The sequence below is a fragment of the Hyperolius riggenbachi genome, chromosome 1, assembly GCF_040937935.1.
Source record: "Hyperolius riggenbachi isolate aHypRig1 chromosome 1, aHypRig1.pri, whole genome shotgun sequence".
Classification (NCBI taxonomy): Eukaryota; Metazoa; Chordata; class Amphibia; order Anura; family Hyperoliidae; genus Hyperolius; species Hyperolius riggenbachi.
The window spans coordinates 505,182,913-505,203,307 of NC_090646.1; positions in this window are offsets into that span (position 1 = coordinate 505,182,913).

Sequence of the window (20,395 nt, forward strand, 5' to 3'; positions counted from 1 at the left end):
TTGATGCTTTTAATGGGCTTTACTCTTGTGTTGCTGCACGCATCCTTAATATAACTGTGCCTTCTTATCCTCTAACCTTTTCTGCTTTGTGTTTTTCAGAAACATGCTAATTTACAAACTAAAAGTACTCTCATAGTAGTCAGATATCAGACCAAAACCGAAAGGTAACCATTAGATAGTTATGTTCTGTTTAAAGAACGACCTTTGCCTTCATCAATCAGATTGTTATGCCTTTGCTAATAGTGGAGTGTTCTTGAACTCTAGCCCCATCTACACTATACAATTTTTTTGTGCGATTTGATTCGATTCATTGATTCAATCAGACATGTCCGATCGGGATTCGATTCAATTTGCTGTTGTTTTGCAATCGAATCCTGATCGGACATGTCTGATTGAATCGAATCAATGAATCAAATCGGACAAAATATTGTATGGTGTAGATGGGGCTTTAGGGCCTGAAATACCAAGACACATCAAGATCTCTCCAAGCTATCCAAAATCAGTGACTATATCATAAGTGATTCAACAAATCTAGACTGGATTAATTAAAAACTGTCAACTGTTAAATTGTCAATTGTCAAACTGTTAAATGGCTAGGCTGTGCCACCTTTACCTGGCTCTTATCAGAGTAGGGTTGTTGAGAGGTTTGACAATTCATGGTTGAATGCAATATGCAATCCAGTTAATTTAAAAGAGAAAAACTGTGTGGTTGCTGAGACTGTGGTCACACAACTGCTAATTTACCAACCTTTCAGTAACACTCCTAGAGGAATCACACTTTTGTCTGCAGGATTCCCACAATTGTTGTGTGTTTTGTGTGAGTTTTTAGCACATGCATTTTTTTTGTCTGTTTGTTTTTACAGTAGCTAGTGATTTTCCCCACAATCCTTCAGGGCAAGGTGAGACAATGCCCCTCCCAGACGCAGGAACAGACAGCACTTCCCCTATAAAAGAATCAAATGGTTAGTCCACCCTCAGTGCTGTTTGTTCCTGCGTCCAGGCAGGTCGGCATCTCCCCTTGGGATTGAGCCTGTGTGCTGAACTGCAGGTGTCAGTTCCTAGGGTGGCTGAGACGACGGTACTGAGGTCATCTAGCCTTCACCTCACACTGGTCTGTGTCTGTGGGGTTGCCTACTTTTCTCGGCCGAATGTGGTGGAGCAAGTGTGGAGGGCACGGCTTTCCTTTCTGCCTGTGGAGGAGTGGGAGAAGACCGGACGCTGGTAAGTCACGCGTGTGTTGCATGCGGAAGAAAATCCGCATGAGGCTGTTGGATGCGTAGTTTCCGGCGGGTATGCTGGAAGCCGCGTTTTAAGCCTATGGGGGCCGGTTCTTCTGTCACTTCCGGTTCTGGCTCTGGTCCCGCCTTGCGTGACGTCCGTGGGCAGAAACGTTTTAAGGAAGAAGCATGTGCAGGCTGGTGGTGGCGTTTTTTTGTTACTCTGCAGTAGACAGACTGCAGTCCTTGGGCAGGATATCGTTATTTATGATGTCTGCTTCGGAAAAGACTGAGAGTAATCCAGCCGCCCAGAAGGTGAGGCAGAGTGTCTTTCTGGGGATTGTATTCATATTGTTGGGTTATCTGTATCTTATACTGTTGTATGGGTTATTGCAGGCAAAAACAACTGAAGCAGGGAGGCCTTCTCCTACGTATAAGAGATGCCCTGTATGCAATGTGAAGTTGCCATTGCCTTATGCCAAAACTTTGTCAGCAATGTACAGAAAAGGTTTTGGGGGAACAATCTGGTCCTTCTGTGCAAGAGACCCTGCAAGCTTTTAGAGAAGAGATTAATTCCTCTTTAGCTTCGTTTAAATCCTCTTTGTCTGTAGCTGCTGCTTCTACATCTCAGAGTACTGTATCTGTGAATCCAGTGACAGGGTGAGGGTCAGGAGCAGTTGCATGTGAATGGAAGTTCATCTGAGTCAGATTCTAAAGAGGTAGAAATTGATACGCCTTCCCGATTCAGGTTTCGGGTGGAAGATACAGTGGCCCTGATTGCGGCGATTAATGAGACACTGGAATTAAACAATTAGGCAGCTGTTTCTTTATCCCTTCATGACCAATTATATAAAGGGATGGAAGAAAAAGGTCTCACTTTTCCTGTGCATAATGCTATCAAGCAGACAATTCTGAAGGAATGGAAGGATCCAGAAAAGAGGCTTTTTATTTCTAAAGCTTTGAAACGCAGATTTCCTCTTGCAGGTGAGGATTCGGCTTTATGGGACAAGTGTCCGAATTTGGATACTCCCTTTTCGCAGGTTTCTAAACAAGGTGATTTGGCGTTTGAGGATCTAGGGGATCTTAAAGATCCTGTAGACAAAAAAATTGACGCTTACCTTAAAAGGACATGGGAAGCGAATGCGGCTACGTTCAGACCAGCAATAGCTTCAACCTGTGTAGCCAGGACATTAGAGTTGTGGATTAACCAACTCAAGGCAAATATTTTAGCGGGGGCATCTGTGGAGCAATTGATGGAATCAATTACGATTCTGAATAAAGCGGCAAATTATTTGGCAGATGCTTCTGCAGAAACTATAAGATTTACAGCCAAGTCTACTGCTCTGGTAAACGTTTCTCGGAGAGCATTATGGCTCAAGACTTGGGATGGTAATTTAGCATCCAAAAATAGACTGTGCGGAGTTCCCTTCTCAGGTGATCTATTATTTGGTCCAGATTTAGATCTGGCTTTGGAAAGAACATCTAATAAGAAGACATTTCCTAAGAAACAGAAATTGTCTAATAGGAAATATTTTCGTAAGCCAGCGGCAAACCAAAAAGATTCATATAAAGACCAGAAAGGAGGTAAAAGGTGGTTTAGTGACAAATCCAAAAGAGGAGGATTTAGATCAAAGCCATTGGAAAGTCAGTCAAAAACACAATGACTTGTGTCAGGCGGTCGGGGAAGGCTAAAGTATTTTTACCACACTTGGTCAAGGGTGGTAAAAATTCCGTTTCTTCGGCAGACAATCAAATTCGGTTACCAAATCGAATTTGCCAGGCCCCCTCCGTCAAGATTTGTGATTTCAAGACCGCCAAGAGACCCAGGTCTAGTTCCAGAGATTCTGGACATTTTTAGAAAACATGTTAAACCAGAATGTAATCTGTAGAGTTCCGAGGAAGGAACAAAGAGAGAGGTTTTATTCAACGATATTTCTGGTGAGAAAGCAATCCGGAAAATATCACCTAATTCTAAATTTAAAAAAATTTAACCCGTTTATCAGGAAAAAGAAGTTCCAAATGGAATCAATATTTACCATAAAGGAACTGTTATTTCCGGAAGCATTCATGGTCTCGTTAGATCTTAAGGATGCTTATTGGCATGTGCCAATACACAAGCGATCCCAAAAATTCTTAAGATTTGCCCTTCAGGTAAACGGAATACTGATGCAGTTTCAATCCCTATGCCTCCCATTTGGGATCACTTCCGCACCAAGAATGTTCACAAAAATTCTGGGGGAAGCTTTGATTCCTCTAAGAGAAAGGTCGATCATGGTGATTCCGTATCTGGACGACCTTTTGATAATGGGCAATTCAGTGGCAGAATTTCACAACGATTCACTGCGCTTTCCAAACCCTAAAAGAAAATTTAAAACACGCACATAGTGCAAAGTATTGTCTTTAAAAAATACACAATCTGCACCCCGTGCATGCACTCCTGGGGGTAGTGCCTCCACCATATATGAGATCTTAATCGCTCTCCAGATGTGATTGCACTCACCAGAAGCGCGTCTTGAGTATAAGCATATCGTATATAAAGATGTCAGCCAAGGATAATCTTCACATAAAAACAGCTTTCCAATTTATTGCCACAAGTGATACAGGTTGACAGAGGGTAAATACGCTCCTACCGCGGATATAACGGAGTCGCACACCACCACACTGTCTCTCCTGCTCCTTCCTCGTATTCCCGTGACGTCAGCGCGCACACCTCCGACTCCGCCCTACACGTTTCGTCACGATACGTGACTCATTCAGCCTCATTCAGGGGCTCAGTGGCAGAATTGAGAGATCATCTGCATGTAGTTTCAGATCATCTACCGTCATTAGGATGGATCATAAATCAGGAAAAATCATGCCTATTACCAAGTCAAAGGATGGTGTTTTGGGGCATTTCAATAGATTCGATGGATCAAAAATTCTATCTTCACGTGGAAAAAGGGCAAAAATTAAAAAATGCGATTCTAACCCTTCAAAAAGAATTGCGACCTTCATTGAGAATGATATCGCAAGTGTTGGGGTTAATGTCATCAACAATGGTGGCGGTGCCTTGGGCACTATCGCATCTCAGAAGACTTCAGAATTTCCTGTTGGACAATTGGGATGGGCAGCCTCGAAGCCTGGACTTCAGGGTGTCCATTCCAATACTGGTGAAAGCATCACCTCAGTGGTGGTTGGAGGACGACAATCTACTGAGAGGCAATCTATGGAAGTATCCAACGGAAAATTTTTTAACCACGGACGCAAGTTCATGGGGATGGGGGGCTCATGTGGACCATGCAGCGTTCCAGGGCAAATGGTCGAGGCAGGAGTCTCAGAGCTCTTCGAATTGGAGAGAATTGAAAGCAGTGAGTTTTGCACTTACTCAGGCAAAAGCAATAATATTAAATATTAAGTCAGACAATGTTACGACAGTAGCATTCATAAACAAGCAGGGCGGCACGAAGTCACTGTTATTACAGGAAGTTGCAGCGGAGGGTTTATTCTGGGCAGAAGAGAATGTGTTGTCCTTGAGAATGGTTCATCTCAGGGGCACATTGAATATGGATGCGGACAAGTTGAGCAGAAACAGACTTCTAGCCTCAGAATGGTCATTAAACAAACAAGTGTTTATGCTGATAACGTAAAAATGGGGTGGTCCGTCAGTAGATCTTCTGGCATCTCAAGAGACTGCAGACGCAAAGCTTTTTCTCATTGAATCCAATTGACAATGCGATAGGGATAAATGCGTTCAGTTACCAGTGGGACTTTCCTTTTATTTATGCCTTTCCTCCTCTGAACATGATCCCGGCAGTCCTGGGAAAATGGAGACAAAATCGAAGGCGAATGATTCTAATAGCGCCTGTTTGGCCAAGAAGATCTTGGTTTGCGATGATAAGATTCACGGTGGAACAACCGTGGTTGCTGCCCCTCAGACCAGATTTATTGGTTCAGGGGGATCTTTGGCATCCGCATCCAGATCGACTGAATCTGGCTGTGTGGATCCTGAATTAACTTGGTTGAGGAGCTTGGGGGTGTCAGATAAAGCGGCCTCAACGTTAATTGGAAGTCGTAAAGAGGTGACAAGGAAAATGTATTTAAAGTATTGGAAAGTTTTCCATCTCTGGCTGATGAGGTCTAGGTTTGATAGCATGTCTATTCCAGCGGTCCTGGATTTTCTCCAGGAAGGTTGGGAAAAGAATGTGTCAGTCAGTACTCTGAGTACAGATGGCGGCGCTTACCGCTTTTTCTGGTGTGCCTATTTCTACCTCTTCTTTAATTGTAAGGTTTATGAAAGCAGTTTCGAGGAAACTTCCGATTTTCAAACCGTACGTATCTCCTTGGGATCTGTCTATTGTTCTGCAGGGCCTGGCCAAGGCTCCATTTGAACCACTTAAAGATAGTGCTCTTAAAATGCTGACATATAAGGTGGTTTTCCTAATAGCAATTACAACAGCTAGGCGAGTCAGTGAGATTCAGTCCTTGTCAATTAGAAGTCCTTATTTTCAAGACTTTCAGGACAGATTAGTGCTTCAGACAGATCCGAAATTCTGTCCTAAAGTGATGTCAAAATTCCACAGGTCCCAGGATATTGTATTACCGACCTTTTGTGTGAATCCAAAAATGAGAGCGAGCAGAATTTCCATTCTTTAGATGTTAGGAGATGTGTATTAGAATATCTGGCTAGAACGGCTGATATTAGAAAGTCAGATGCATTATTTATTTTACATTCAGGCAAGAATTCAGGCCAGGCAGCTTCAAAATCGACTATAGCTAATTGGATTAAGTTAGCGATAATCGAGGCTTATAAGGTTATGAATGTTGACCCGCCAGCTTCCTTTAAGGCACATTCGACTAGGGCCATGGCAGCTTCATGGGCAAATAGAGAAGGTGCATCTCCGGAACAGATTTGCAAGGCGGCAACATGGTCAACGTTTTGTACGTTCATCCGTCACTACCGGATTGATGCGTTATCTGCTCATGACCAAGTGTTTGGGAGGAAAATTCTTCAAGCGGTGGTCCCACCCTAAGGTTATATTACTTGTTTATCGTCTCACCTTGCCCTGAAGAATTGTGGGGAAAAAGCAGAGTTAGTACCTGCTAACGATGTTTTCAACAATCCTTCAGGGCAACGATCCCACCCTGGTGTTGTTGTCTTGTCAGATAGTGGCACTGATTGTGGGTTAGTGGGTTGTTCACCTGTCGGGTACTTGTCTAAACGCACTGAGGGTGGACTAACCATTTGATTCTTTTATAGGGGAAGTGCTGTCTGTTCCTGCGTCTGGGAGGGGCGACGTCTCACCTTGCCCTGAAGGTTTGTTGAAAACATCGTTAGCAGGTACTAACTCTGCTTTTCAATGAGCAATCACATGCATTTTGCAGGAAAGTAGTGCAGGTATTATCATTTTTTTTTTAATATTTTTTTTTTTTTGTCTTTTGAACCCGCAGCATCCCCATAGAAACCATTAGGTTTTTGCATTGCAGCAAAACACTGCCAAACTGCACAAGTGTGAATCATTCTTTAGTGTAGCTCAGTATGACCTGAGTGGACTTCAAATCATATCCAGATAGTAGATTACTATTTAAAAAAGAAATCCAGCCTAGATATGCTAAATCCCTTATGGAGATGCAAAAAGATCTCAGGAGGACCTTTTTATATAGAAACATATGGTCTGTGAGTTACTGGAGTATTGGGCCCACATAGAAAAGCCAGTGCAGTGAATGAATGTAAGGGATAGCAGGCTGGTGGTAAGAACAACATGTTAGAAATAATTACTATAAGAAGACTACCTTGGTAGTGCACGGTGTAGTCTGCGTGGCTGTCACAGACTTGTAGAATCCAGAAGTAGAAGTGACCAGCACAGGATAGTTCAAACTGTAGATTTACTCACTTGCACAATGTGAACATCAGCCTGGACATCCAGCCACAATTCAGGATGTAACTACAGCTCTTAATAGTATTTATAGCTCTCGCTGCAAGCAGCAGATAGAGGACACACTCAATCGGCAGGTGGACACAAATCTTTGTCAAGTGATAGCATCACTTGACAAAGAGCGGTTAGCCTCTTAAACGGCGATAGTCTGTTGTGAGCAGACCTGGCTGCAGCATGGACATTGATCCTTCTGTGGAGTGTGTTCCCTTTTTACTTCTTTGTCTAATGCAACTTTTGCAGCTTCCAGACCTCATGCTTTACTGCTAAAAGTGGTCTGAAACTGACATTACATTCAATAAAAATGTGTTTTCCTACTTTTTTATTACTCCTACAGTTATCATATTTGCTGTTGTGCACAAGTAATATGTCTGTCTACAAATTACAAGTTTGCAAAGTGTAGTTTATCTTGCCGTGAAAGCTGCCATTACATTTCATTCCAGCTGCTTTTTATTATATATTAAAATCTTCTAGTGAGCTATTCTGAACTGTGTGTGTGCTTGAAGCACAGAGAACTCCTCAGAGAGTGTTTTCAGTTCTTTACACACAAATGTAACATTGGAATGTAAACAAAGATGCTGTTATCTCCAGTCTGGATGCGGATTTCAAGCTGAATAGCCTTTCCATGGCAGGACAAGGTGCTGTTTAACCGTTTCATTGATGTTCTGCTACAATTTTCATCTGGGATAGTAGCTTTAAAGCTGTAAGGAATCTTTTAGAGCAAAGTGGAAATGCTGATTTTCAGACCACTTTAACAAAAGAATGCACTTTGTTAATCCACCTTGCATTTGAGTTAATTTATAATCAGCCAAACGCATGCACGCTCCATTTAGCAGAGCAGGGCTTTCATCTATAGAAATAGCAATGCTTAGGAGAAATCATGGAGAAATATGTGAACAGTTTGATCAGTTGATAGATTTGTAAGGCTCTGACTTTCTGGTCATGATCATGTGTTAAACCAGGAAGTCATCAAAGCAAATCAGAACCTTACAAATTAGCCGATCAAGCTGATCACATGCTTCGCAATTAGTTCTAAGCATTGCCATCCCTGCTTACCTATTTGCTTTCCCTTTTTGTTAATTTAGGATTGTTAGCTTTGTCATGAAAAGTGATAAATATATCCCAAAGGGCAGTTTAATTTTGACTGTTTACTTCATTCTACAAAGTGTGAAAAGTACTTGGCTAAATGGACTGTAATGAAATAAGAATTTTTTTCTATTCTATTATTTTATTCGTATACATTCCAGTGTCCTAGTTAAGGTGGACTTATGCCCCACAATTTGTTTAGGCAGTCATTTTTATGGTGACTTTTAAAAAATTCGGTCTGCCAGTGACTGTTGGGAATTCTGAGGTACATGGCTTCTTATCCTTGAAAGTACCTGAAGGGGCTTTACTGCAGGGCTGTGGAGTCGGAGTCGGAGCAATTTTGGTGGCCTGGAGTCGGGGAAAAAATGCGCTGACTCCTAATGAATTTGTAACTGTAATTAAAATAGAAAATATGATAAAATGTTCTATTTCTCAGATAATAGTCATTAAAAATAATGTATATATACAGTAATAGCTGTGCTCAGTCCACAAAAATGAAATAAAACAATCAAAATTAGTTACTTGTGCTGCTTTAATAAAGCAGTCCCTGTATTTTTAAAGGCAGATATACATAGCTAATATCCAATCACAGCAGCGCTTCCGGAGTTATCTTCCAATGTATTGCCTGTTCACAGACCTAGGTCAGAGGGAGATAGATACATAGCGTGTAATCCTTTAGCACTAGTACACCCTGTGTCGTCACACACACTGTGCAAAGGAGGTTCTATCCTGGGCTGATACACAGAGAGAAAACCTCCATAAAGAAGACGTTACATGAGATCTAGCTGCTGTTGATTACAGATGTGCCTGATTTCAAGCATACCTTTGGTGAGCAGGGAAACGTGGGGGGGGGAGTGTGACCCCCAAAACTGCATGTGGTGATAGAACCTCCTTTGCACAGTGTGTGTGACGACACAGGGTGTACTAGTGCTAAAGGATTACACGCTATGTATCTATCTCCCTCTGACCTAGGTCTGTGAACATGCAATACATTGGAAGATAACTCCGGATGCGCTGCTGTGATTGGATATTACTGTTGTGAGGGGGACTTTTGGTTTCACTACTTGGCAGTGAGCTGCAAGCCGGGCGACTGTATAGGGTGGTGAGCGCTGTATCTGTTTGCAATATAAGATATACATATCTGATTGTGACTGTATATATGCTGTTTACACAGGAATCTCTTATATATACTAAATAACATCTCTGCTGTAAGAATAAAGCCTGATCTGTAGCTGTGTCACTAACAGAGATGGTCAATGAGATGGAAATAATTCTGCATTGATGCTGATTTATGCAAATGTATGCACTCTCTTTGCTCATGAAATCAAATAATTTGATATGTTAAAATTCGGTTTGGTGACTACAAATTAAAGGGTACCGGAGACGGATGAAAAGTAACGTTTTTTTTTTTGTTTGTTTTTTTTATACATACCTGGGGCTTCCTGCAGCCCCCTTCAGGCCAATCAGTCCCTCGCTGTCCACCACCACCACCACCTGGATCTTCTGCTATGAGTCCTGGTAATTCAGCCAGTCAGCGCAGTCCAGCCACGGGCCGCTCCCACAGCCAGGAACATTGTGCACCTGCGCAGGTGTAGTACGCTTCTGGCGGTGGAGTGTGTGCATGCGCACTATGCCAGACTGGCTCAAGTACCTGGACTCATAGCAGAAGATACAGGTGGTGGAGGAGGACAACGAGGGACTGATTAGCCTGAAGGGGGCTGGAGGAAGCCCCAAGTATGTATAAAACTTTAATTTCATCTGTCTCAGGTTTACTTTGTTACACAGTAGTACTATACTCTACATATGCACTCCCCACAGAGCTGCAGGAAATCCTCTGAGAATGTTGTGCACATTGAACAGAGAGGTGTTGTCTGTCACCCATAAACCTGGTTCAGATTGTGCATGAAGAATGTGTAATAGAGGAAGAATCTCCTCATTCCCCTGCAGAGTACCTGCACATCACTCTTACATGTACCCACACTTACATTGCCTAGGGCAGGGGTCAGCAACCCGCGGCTCCAGAGCCGCATGCGGCTCTTTTTCACCTTTGCCGCAGCTCCTAGGCCGCGGCTCCGGTAGTGTGTGGCTGCGGCGCGTGTGTGATGTGTGCTGTCACTGGCCAGCAGCCTATCAGAGAGGCCGCCGGACCGGTGCAGTGCAGGGCGGCCATTTTCCCGTAGCCCTGCAGTGTAATGCAGGCAGGACGTGACGTCGGGAAGGACGAGGATCGTGGGAGTTGCACGCCACAAGGAGGTCGGGACCGGAGGTCGGGACCAGAGGATCGGGACAGGAGGTCTTCTGACTAGGTGAGTAAATGGGTTTTTCTTTTCATGCTTTCTTCTGCTGAAGGATTGTGCATATTGGGGTCAGATCTGCTGAAGGATTGTGCATATTGGGGTCAGATCTGCTGAAGGATTGTGCATATTGGGGTCAGATCTGCTGAAGGATTGTGCATATCGGGGTCAGATCTGCTGAAGGATTGTGCATATCGGGGTCAGATCTGCTGAAGGATTGTGCATATCGGGGTCAGATCTGCTGAAGGATTGTGCATATTGGGGTCAGATCTGCTGAAGGATTGTGCATATCGGGGTCAGATCTGCTGAAGGATTGTGCATATTGGGGTCAGATCTGCTGAAGGATTGTGCATATTGGGGTCAGATCTGCTGAAGGATTGTGCATATTGGGGTCAGATCTGCTGAAGGATTGTGCATATTGGGGTCAGATCTGCTGAAGGATTGTGCATATTGGGGTCAGATCTGCTGAAGGATTGTGCATATTGGGGTCAGATCTGCTGAAGGATTGTGCATATTGGGGTCAGATCTGCTGAAGGATTGTGCATATTGGGGTCAGATCTGCTGAAGGATTGTGCATATTGGGGTCAGATCTGCTGAAAGATTGTGCATATCGGGGTCATATCTGCTAACGATTTGTGCATATTGGGGTCATATCTGCTAGCGATTTGTGCATATCGGGGTCATATCTGCTAACGATTTGTGCAGTGTTGGATTTGTTTTATAATGGTTTTGCGGCTCCCAGTTTTTTTTCACTTTTCGGAAACGGGTCCAAGTGGCTCTTTATGTCTTAAAGGTTGCAGACCCTTGGCCTAGGGCCTGATAGATGTTCTTTGTTCCAGTCTGTACCTTTTACAAGTACTCTTACCAAGGACTAGTTTTAGTCTAAAGGGAATAAATATAGTAGTCTACATATCCTTCTCACTTCAGTTGTCTTGTAAAATTCCTAAGCGTTGGCAGTTAAGAGACTAATTTCACGTTACATACTTTTAATCAACAAAATTGTAATATGCAAATTAGAGGAGTCAGTGGAATCCTAAACTGAGGAGTCTGAGTCGGTGGATTTTTGGACCGACTCCACAGCCCTGCTTTACTGCCATTACTCAGACCAGTCTTTCATGTAGATTATAGAATATACGCAAGAAGTTTTGAATAAAGATGATACTATTGATTAAAACTTTTGCTTTTACTGATGGCTAACACAGGCATAACACTTGCCTGCTTCTACATAGAATTTACAATATGGTCAATGAAGGGATGCATCTGATTATAGTGAACCATACAAATACAAGGTTTTATGCATTGTCCAGTATATCAATATTTTTAATATTCATTAAAATAAAAGGAGATATAATACATACAATTTGCTCTGGTGGTTTGAGGTCTAGAATGATTTTAATAAGCTTGCTCACAGTTTTGTTTGTCTTTTCTTTCTTTTTTTTTTTTTTTTTTTGGACCTCATTAACAGAAATGCCAAATAAAATTGCCAAGAGTAAGGTTTTCTGGGTGAATACATTCCTTTCACACACACAGTACATGTGCTGTCATTTTGCATATTGCTGTATTCTGTGTTTTTAGTTAGTGTAAGCACCTTCTTGCTTTAAAGAGACTCTGTAACATCAAAAAACACCCCTGGGGGGTACTCACCTCGGGTGGGGGAAGCCTCGGGATCCTAATGAGGCTTCCCACGCCGTTCTCTGTCCCACGGGGGTCTTGCTGCAGCCCTCCGAATAGCGGCCGACAGACCCGACTGTGAATTCAATGTTTACCTTTGCAGACTCCAGCGGGGGGCGCTGTGGCTGCTTTCGGCTCTGAAGTAGATGGAAATACCCGATCTCAGTCGGGTCCACTCTACTGTGCAGACGCCGGAGGCTTGCTCCTGCGCAGTAGAGCGGACCCGACGGCGATTGGGTATTTCCGCCTACTTCGGAGCCGATAGCCGTCAGAGCGCCTGCGCAGGAGCCGGGAAGGTAAATATTGACGTCACCATTGTACGGAGGGCTGCAGCGAGACCCCCGTGGGACGGAGGACGGCGTGGGAAGCCTCATTAGGATCCTGAGGCTTCCCCCACCCGAGGTGAGTACCCCCCAGGGGACGTTTTGCAAATACAAGTGGATGGGACTGTTTCCACTTGTCAGGATTCCTTTGTGTTTTTCTGTGCAGAAAAAATCTGTACGGCAGAGCCATCAGAATTTGTATACCGCATACCACTATGCAAATCGCAATAATGTATTTAATAGGGAATTCGCCTGCGGTATTGGTATGCGAATTTTCATGCGAATTCGCATGGAATCGATGGAAAAGCACACAGGCACTGCCATGGTTAAATTTGCATACATCATCCTCCATGCGAAATCGTATGCGAATTCGCATGAAAATTTGCATATAACCACATGCAAAATTAGCATCCGCATGCGAATTTTTACTGCGGCGATTCCCACTGCACAAGTGGAACTGGGCCCTTAATTTCACACCTAAAATAAGCATGCAGCTAATCCAGTCTGACTTCAGTCAGAACACCTGATCTGCATGCTTGTTGAGGGGCTGTGGCTAAAAGTATTAGAAACACTGGATCAGCAGGAGAGTCAGGCAGCTGGTATTATTTTAAGAGGGAAAATCCATATCCATGTCAGTTTAGGTTCCCATTAACATTTAAAGAGAATCTGTATTGTTAAAATCGCTCAAAAGTAAACATACCAGTGCGTTAGGGGACATCTCCTATTACCCTCTGTCACAATTTCGCCGCTCCTCGCCGCATTAAAAGTGGTTAAAAACAGTTTTTAAAAGTTTGTTTGTAAACAAACAAAATGGCCACCAAAACAGGAAGTAGGTTGATGTACAGTATGTCCACACATAGAAAAATACATCCATACACAAGCAGGCTGTATACAGCATTCCTTTTGAATCTCAAGAGATCATTTGTGTGTTTCTTTCCCCCATGCACTGAAGTTTCAGGCTGCTCTTTTCTTCCTGCAAACAGCTTTGCCCTTGTTTGTAATTCCTCAGTATGTGAAAGCCCAGCCAGCTCAGAGGACGATTTATCCAGCTTGTAAGAGAAGAGAGAAGCTGCTCTAATCTAAATAACACACAGGCAGTGTGCAGAGAGGGGCCTGGAAGGGTGAGTTCATAGCAGAACCACAACACTGAAGAACTTGGCAGCCTTCCAGACACAGGCCGACAAGTCTGACAGGGGAAAGATACATTGATTTATTACAGAGACAGTGATAGTATAAAGTGCTGCAGTTAGCCAGAACACATTAGAATAGCTTTTTGAACTTGTAGGATGATAAAAAAACAGGATGCAATTTTTGTTACGGAGTCTCTTTAACATTTAAAACGCATACAAATAAGTACATTTCTCCCAGACTAAAATGAGACATAAATTACTTCTCTCCTATGTTGCTTACAGTAGGTAATAGAAATTTGACATTACCGACAGATTTTGGGCTAGTCCATCTCTCTATATGGGATTCTCACCATGGCCCTTTATTCTTTATAAAGACATTCCCTGAAAATGATTACTACAAAGATGCAGGCCAGCCTCCCTGCTCACCGTACACTATTTTGGCAGTTGGGGACGGTGCAACTTCCATGCACTAAGTGCTTTTAAAAATAAAGAAGACCCTAAGAACCCCCATATGAGAAGATGGGCTAATCCAAAATCTGTTGGTTCTGTCAGATTTCTACTACTTACTGTAAGTGACAGCAACATAGAAAACTAATTTAAGGCTCATTTTACTCTAGGAGAAATGTACGTCTTATTTGTATGTGTTTTTAAATTTTTAAGATTTTTGCGACCGTTCCTCTTTAACCACTTTACCCCCACGCGTACGAATTTCTCCGTCCCTTTTTCCATTCTTTCACCACCAGGGACGGAGAAATCTGTACTTTCAGCGCTCTCGCCGCTGCCCGCGCTCCTGCTCGCTCTAGCGCGCACTCCCGCTCGTAAACACGCCACCGGCTGCTCGCCCGGAGATCAATGAACGGGAAAATCCATTCCCGTTCGTTGATCTAAGCCCCGCAATGATCCGCTGCTTCTCCGATAAGCAGCGCGATCATTGTGGGAAAAAAAATTTCACAGCCTCCTAGTACTTCCTGCAAGCGTCCGGAAGGACGCTTGCAGGTCGCATTAAACAAAAAGTTACTGTTGCCATCTTGTGGCCAAATAGTAAAACTACACCCTAAAGCATTTTTCACATACAAATAAATTAGTTTTACACAAAAAATTAACTCCTTACCTCCCACACTCCCCAATTTTTTTTTTGTAATAAAAAAAAAAAAATTACAATTAAAAAAAAAATACATAAATAGTTACTTTAGGGACTGAACTTTTTAAATATTTATGTCAAGAGGGTATAACACTTTATAAACTATGGGCTTGTAATTAGGGATGGACGCAAAACTGAAAAAAATTCACCTTTATTTCCAATTAAAATATTGGCGCCAAACATTGTGATAGGGACATAATTTAAACGGTTTTATAACCGGGAAAAATGGGCAAATACATTTTATGGGTTTTAATTACAGTAGCATGCATTATTTAAAAACTATAAAGGCTGAAAACTGAAAAATAAAAAAAATTCCCACATTTTTTTCCTATTTTCCCATTAAAACACATTTAGAATAAAATAATTCTTGGCATAATGTCCCACCTAAAGAAAGCCTAATTGGTGGCGAAAAAAACAAGATCTAGTTCATTTCATTGTGATAAGTAATGATAAAGTTATAGACGAATGAATGGAAGGAGCGCTGAAAGGTGAAAATTGCTCTGGTGGTCAAGGGGTAAAACCCCTCAGTTGGGAAGTGGTTAAGATACACGGAGAGTGTTGCTATCAGGATAAGGAAGAGATGTAAACTATTATAAAACATGTTCTTCTGCCATCTAGAAGTAACCTCCACCAGACAGCATTAGAAGGAAGCAGGTAAGGACCACGTTGCATGGACGACTGAGTCTGGGCAACTAGTAGCTGCAACTAGACTTCAGTGTATTTAAGTGTATGTTCCTAGCCTCCAGCAACTACTTGGTATGATGAGTGAATAATTACTAGCCTGTGTGGCATTGCCCTAAACATCACTTCCCTTGGTGTCTCTGTTGTGCTAATTTTAAAGCTTAAAGCAGAACAAGTCCAATTGAGTATCCATTCAGAAACCATTTTGTTTCCCCATAATGCCCTGTGCACCAACAATCCCAACACAGTGCTAAACTGAGATATCCTCATTAAGAACCTTTATAAATACACTTTTGCTATGTCTGTTTGTGTTGTGCATCTATGATATGTTTTAGAATATTGTACTGAACAGTTACATTTGAGTCACATGATACTTTATATACTGTGAGATTTAAATGGGTTAAACATTTCCTTAAACCCAATGAATATATGTACTAATGTTTCTTAATAAAATGTACTTTTACCTGCAAACTCACTTGACTGTGTTCATTTACATTTTCTGTTGGATAGCTGTATGAATGGTTTTCTGGTTAAATTACTTCACAAGTGTAAGTTCTACATAATACAGTTCACAAGTTATACATTCACAAAGGTCTTCCTTTGGAACGAGTCTTCTGTCATTCTGCTCTTAACCTATGGGACTTACTACCACATAGGACAGCTTCATCCCTCAACGTGATTTAATCCGGATTGAAATTAGGGTAAAACTGATAAACGGCTTGCCTTGCTCCTGCAAAAGTCCCTGCAATGTTAATTACTATGCTCCCTCCAGGTCACCGTGGGCAGTGGAGGAAATACGTAATTATGCTGTTTTTATAGTAATTTGGGCACTTTTTTTTTTAACCGCGCCTGAATTGCTGTCTGAGCACCGCTTTAGCTCTGATTCCTATTACAGCCTATGGCAGCTCCGACTGCACTGAATTCTCTGGTGCTGTTTTTAGTAGCTTCGATTGGAAATACTGAGAATAATCTACTAGGCTTCTGCCGCCACCTAACAGAAGTCCTTCTCCTAGCTACACCTAATACCCTACGCCTAACACTACCCATCCCTTTAAAGGATACCAGAGCCTAAATTAAAGACTTTTTACTTCAGGGGCTTCTTCCAGGCTTGTATGTCTCTCGCTGTCATCATGGTCATGCTCCTTGCCCAGCTGTTCGGCCCACTACAGCAGCCAAGTAGCGACTGATTGCGTCCTTGATCGCATTCCTGTGGGCAAGAGCGTTTTGCACATGCACGGCTACTTGGTTTGACATAGTGCACATGCGCAGAGCGCTCCCGGCAACAGGAATGCAATCAAGGACAGGCCAGCACATGTGCAGTAGTACGTGACTTGGGCAACTTGGCTGCTGTAGCAGGCAGAAACCTCTTAGGAGGAGGATTGGGAGGACAGCAAGGGACATGCAAACCTATGGGTGCTGGAGGAAGCCCCAGGTAAGTAAAGTCTTTAATTTCAGCTCTGGTATCTTTCAACATACATTGGGCTATGTCCAGCACTCAAATTATACACCAGACACTGCTGTTATTAAAATTGCAGTCTATGGGGGTGCCTAAATTACCTCCTGTGTTTTGTCTGGTGTTAACACTCTTAACTTTTGTCCTCAGACATAATCTACAAATTCCTGAACTGGACAAGCTATGTGCTTTGAGTCTTGTGGGAGAACAGCTTGTTACAAATGTTATTACTTATGCAGCAGTTAGGGCCCTTTTCCACTGAATACTATTTGAATTGCCAGGACAGATCTGCCACTGGAGCTCTAGTTGCAGCTGCTGCATATGTGAGATCTCCTCAGTGCACCTCCTCGATCCTGCTTTCATCACAGGGAGCATTTTGTGATTGCGTGGTTCTCAAAAGAACTGTATCACACAAAATGCTCCTGGTGTCATGAGTGCAAAGAGGGGGGACTGCACATGCGCAGTAGCTGTGACTAGAGCTTTGGTTGCAGACCTTTCTGAGGGTGCACATAAGAAAGGACACAGAGATACCTGACAGACTACAAGGGGCTTTAAAGGGACTCCGAGCAGTGCAGAAACTATGGAAAGATGCACATCATTTTAAAGCTCTCTTTCTCCTCTTTCCAACGATATATAAACCGCTACCCTACGCCTTTTAGTTTTCGCTATTTTCGGGATTGAAATTGCCGCGGCCGCGATTTCGATCGCGAAAATAGAGAAAACTAAAAGGCATAGGGCAACGATTTAGGTGTCGTCAGAAAGAGGAGAAAGAGAGCTTTAAAATGATATCCATCTTTCCATAGTTATATTGTATTACACAGGGCGACTTTTTGTCAAAGTCAGCAGCTGCATTCAGCAGAATGGAGCTGCTGACACTAGGGAAAGTGTCGTCCTGTGTAATACAATATAACTATGGCTTGATGGATATCATTTTAAAGCTCTCTTTCTCCTCTTTGTGACGACACCTAAATCGTCGCCCTACGCCTTTTAGTTTTCTCTATTTTCGCGATCGAAATCGCGGCCGCGGCAATTTCAATCGCGAAAATAACGAAAACTAAAAGACGTAGGGTGGTGGTTTATATATCAGGAGAAAGAGAGCTTTAAAATGATATGCATCTTTCCATAGTTTCTGCACTGCTCGGAGTCCCTTTAAGAAGCTCCAGGTAAGTAAAAATACACTTTCCTTTGTCCCAATTCAGGTGTGCTTTAAAGCCCCATTACAATTCTTAATAAAAATAAAACCCAGCTTTCAGTCGCCTGCCTCACAATGGGGTATGGTCATGAGACTACTGATCTTGAAAAACCATGGACTGCAGCTGTGCAAGTACAGGTCCACCTGATCCCCCATAGAGCCCTGTGCCAATGTCTACCATGATATTTATTGCACCTCCCTGTTTCCTTTTCAAACACTGGTCATGCAGATGGGTGCATACATTGGGATCATGATGGAAATTACTTTACAGCCTTTTATATTTCTAGAAATAGAACAATTTTTTTTTCTTTTTTTTTTCGAGTAGATACATTTGTTCGATTATCCCGTTAGATAAAAAAATGCATTGTTTTCGAGGTACCATACACGAGTGTTCGATTAGGCTGAAAATCTGGGGAAAATGATCGAATATGCCGAAAATTCAAATTGAGAAAAAAGATTGAAAGAAAATATAAAGTATTCGATCTAATGGTTTAATCGATTGGAAGGGATTGTTTTTTTTTCCAACCGGAACCTTTTTTTTTCAGCTTGAGCTGTATTTTACCTCATGTTGTTACCTTATGTTGTGACACCCAACATTAACAGTAATGAAAAATGTTTTCTTTCAATACAAACATGCCTGTACTTTAGCCATCCTCTACATCTTCTTCATGCCATACCACCTTGCACCTGCATAAACTGATAATATATTGTACATTGCTACATGCAGCAGACAAACTTAACAGGAATTGTTACAATCATTCACAAAAGTATGTACACCACTGGCAGAAGGGTGCCATAGAGGCCACATAGAAAGACTCTGAACCGGCACAGAGACATTCCAAAAGGAAAATAAGTGAACACAAGGAAAACATAAGCTGTCACAGAGAGAGAGAGACAAAGTGCACACAAAGAAACACAGTTCGGTCACAAACATATATACGTAAAAAACTTACAACACACACAGCAGACAGAAACCGAGTACAAGAGAATCCGCATTAAAGAACCAGAGGGGGGGGGGAAGCAAAGACATCCACAGGACAAACAGAGATAGAACCAAAAGTGGAAATTGGAGACTACAAGGGAACCCATTGAGAGAGACTGGCTAAAAGAAGACACCGAAGTGGAGACAGAGATTTCCCCCTCATAATAAGCCTTTCTATTTATTTGCTATATAAACGCACCATTTTTTGGGGGGAAAACAAACACTACAATGATTACAGCAAAGAAATAAGCATTACATCTTCAATCATGTTATTTTTAACAATAGAAATGTTTCAAATTTTTTTTATCTTTATTTGTAACAAAATCTTTTCATACAATTTAACATACATGATACAATTGCACACACAATCATCAAAATTTTTCCAGCATGTCCGATCAGATTTTTCTTGAAAAAACAATAATTGTTTGAATTTCTTGATCGAAAAAAAAATAATTTTCGACTTTTATTCGATCGTTTAGATAAAAAAAAAGGGAAAATCAAACGTATTTATTGTACCGTGTATGGCCACCATTATATATTTTCTGTAGTTAAAAGGGGGTTTGTTTGATCATATATCCTAAATTCATGTGTTAGTACATTAAAAATGGAAACACTGTTCTTCAAATGATTTCCCCAAGCAAGGTTCTTTAGACACAGGATTTTAATACATTCGCTACTATTCCTTTTTCCAAGGAAGCAAAATTCTTGCATATTACATCTGTCTTCATTTTCTAGCAGGATCTGTGTCCTAACCTAATGTTTGCCACACGAGGACAGTGATTGGATGTCGGACTTCACAGCAGCTGGAGCTACTGTAATTGGCACCTGCATACATCTGTGAGCATTGCTCACAGCAGCATCTCAGCAATAGAGAGCCACATGAGAATACTATCAAAGCGTCTTTAAAAGGAAAATAAAACGCTGTTCAGGTACACAGAGGATTACCTCAAGTCTTTATCAGTGAGTGCAGGAGGGAGGGGTACAGAGCAGCGGAGTGCTGTGACCTACATGAGCCAAGCAGATTTTTACCTTCTAGTGGTATATGGTGAAAAGTGGTATACTGGACTGGAAACCTATGTGTTTGACATACAGTAACACTGTGCTTTCCACGGTGTGATGTTGCGTGCAGCGGTCCCAACTGGTGAAAGTGATACATTTGCCTTGTTTGTTTTTTGCCCTATTTGTCGGTTTCCTCTTACAGTATTATTATTAGTAGTATTATTATTTTTTATTTATACAGTATAATCTTGTTATAGTAAACTCTCATATAGTAAACATTTGGGTATAGTAAGCTACATGCCCAGGCCAAGCACCAT